This window comes from Phaethon lepturus, unplaced genomic scaffold (assembly GCF_000687285.1).
Source record: "Phaethon lepturus isolate BGI_N335 unplaced genomic scaffold, ASM68728v1 scaffold6596, whole genome shotgun sequence".
NCBI classification, from domain to species: Eukaryota; Metazoa; Chordata; class Aves; order Phaethontiformes; family Phaethontidae; genus Phaethon; species Phaethon lepturus.
The window spans coordinates 56,062-58,315 of record NW_010544008.1 but is presented as its reverse complement, the minus strand read 5'-3'; positions in this window follow the sequence as shown (position 1 = coordinate 58,315).

Sequence of the window (2,254 nt, the reverse complement as noted above, 5' to 3'; positions counted from 1 at the left end):
CATGAGGTTCCCCTCCACCCAACTCTCCAGTTTGTCCAGATCACTAGGTCAGTACTAGGCCCTCATCTAAAACACAGCCCTCCCAGTTAGATTCCTGATAACATAACCATTCAAAATGCTGCTGCAGAAGTATTTGAAGTAAAATTAAATGATCTGCTGAGATTTACTTTGATAGAACATGGCACTCTTCAGTGACTTCTGGGCTATGGATGATGCTGCTCAGCCCTGGAAAGTTGCTGACTTAAACAGAGAGTCAAAGTTCAATATGGAAATAAGAATGTATAAAATATAAAAAACATAATAAAAAGTATATCATATACAGAAATGAAATAAAAGCTCTTTATAGATGTGTGAAGTTTACAGGAAAACCATGTGAAATACCCTTGCTAACAGTGGAGAGTAAAAAATGGCCCAAGTAGGAGAGCAAATTTGTGTTGTACTTGGAAATGGAAGTAATCAAAGAGATGATGTAGCTCTTATATTTACATTGTATAGGAAGAACCTGTTAACATCAGAGAGGTGTGGCTGCATTTATCAGTTTGCAAAACTTACAAAGGTTGCTTGGAATGACAAAAGTTCCTTGAGATAAAAAGTTGTGGAAAAGGCCTTGTAATCGTCACCATATGGGTGGTGCAAATGCAAATACACAGGCTGGGCTGTCCTATGACCTCTGCATTGAAAAGAAATGTTTTGGGTGAACAGTGCTACGGGAAATCAGATCAGCAGCAAAATTTCCTTATTTCAGCAGTTATTCATCAATAAATATCCCTGTTTGACAAAACAGCTAATGTGATATAACAAAAAATTACACTATCTTAATGTTCTTCAGACAACTTTTCCTTGCCTTATTCACCTTCCTATACAAATTTCTGAGTTTCTAGCAGTGTTTTCATTAGCAACAGCAAATACCCATTTTCTTTATAAAAACTGGCTTCAGCGGTCATATGAACTGCTTGTTTGTTCATGTGAATGCCCTGCAATGAACCAGGAAACTTATCAAAAAATACTTGATCATATAATCATTGCTGCCTAGATAAATGTGTCAGCTCTGTTTAGTAAAAACTGAAAGAGAACAACCCACTCTAGCAGATGTGAAAAGGTGCTTTTGTTCAGGATGTCTCAAAGACAGAATGGAAGGTTGGTTTTAGTTGTTAGTTTTTAGTTTTAGTTACCCATCTTAATAAATGGGTAAAATGGTAAATTCTATAAATCCCACAGGATGGGGGGCCAACTTCAGACACTATTGCCTATTAACCTAAATTATGTTTCTAGTCAATGGGGAGAGAAAGGTATTTCTTCAGACTGTATGACCAACATACATTGTCTGCAGAGGTGGTCTTTCTCTCCAAAGCAGTCTCAGCTCCCAATGTGCCTGAAACTAGTAACATGTACTTCACCCTGGTGCTTCCCCTGATGAGGAAACTATGACATAGCCAAAAGAAACAGCACCTAATGCCTGTGTTTTAACCTCTTGTATCGCAAATAAAACACACTGTATATCTTGGAGTGGGATGGTGTCAAGGCTTGAGCATTCACAGCCAAATTCTGTGTTAGAAAAAGGGGACATGGGAGGGACGCATCTGAGGGGTCCAAAGAGCATCTTCTATGGACTTCCACAACTGATGCTTTTCATACACCAGACAGGGGGTTTCTTGAGGTATTGTAAATACCTCATGCTATCTGCTCTTCAAAAAGACTTCAGTTAAGACTTAGGACCCAGCTGTCACCTTACAAAATTCATTAGCCAGCCCTGTCACCCACACACCTTGGACTACAGAGATTTTGTTTAACTTCACTGCTATTTCAAAGAAGACACAAATGTCAGCAAGGGTGCGATTTCCTTTGCATTGGCAAGAGACAACTGCTTGTCAGGATGACAGATAAAGCCACTGGAAAAGCCTGTGTTTCTCTTAGGTTAGCCTCCCTTCCCTCAGTCACAAGAAAAAAGAAATACCCCATTACTTTAGTGTGGATAAATGCTGAAAGTAATCTGAGCATGAGGGATGAAATAGATTATTCCTCCTTTAGAGAACAAATAGCTTGAATGAAGAGTGGTGGGAGCCCTGCCTTAACTGGTCTGGAGGAAGCAAGTCCTGACACAAGATGTGCCAAGGGAAGGAAAAGCAGTAATATCTCCAGGGATGCTGGAGACACAGGTCCATCTAACGTGCATCTCCCAGAGCTCCTGCCAGCACTGAATTCTAATGACTCAGTTGAATTCTGCCTAGAATTGAAAGGATGTAACCTGACAAAG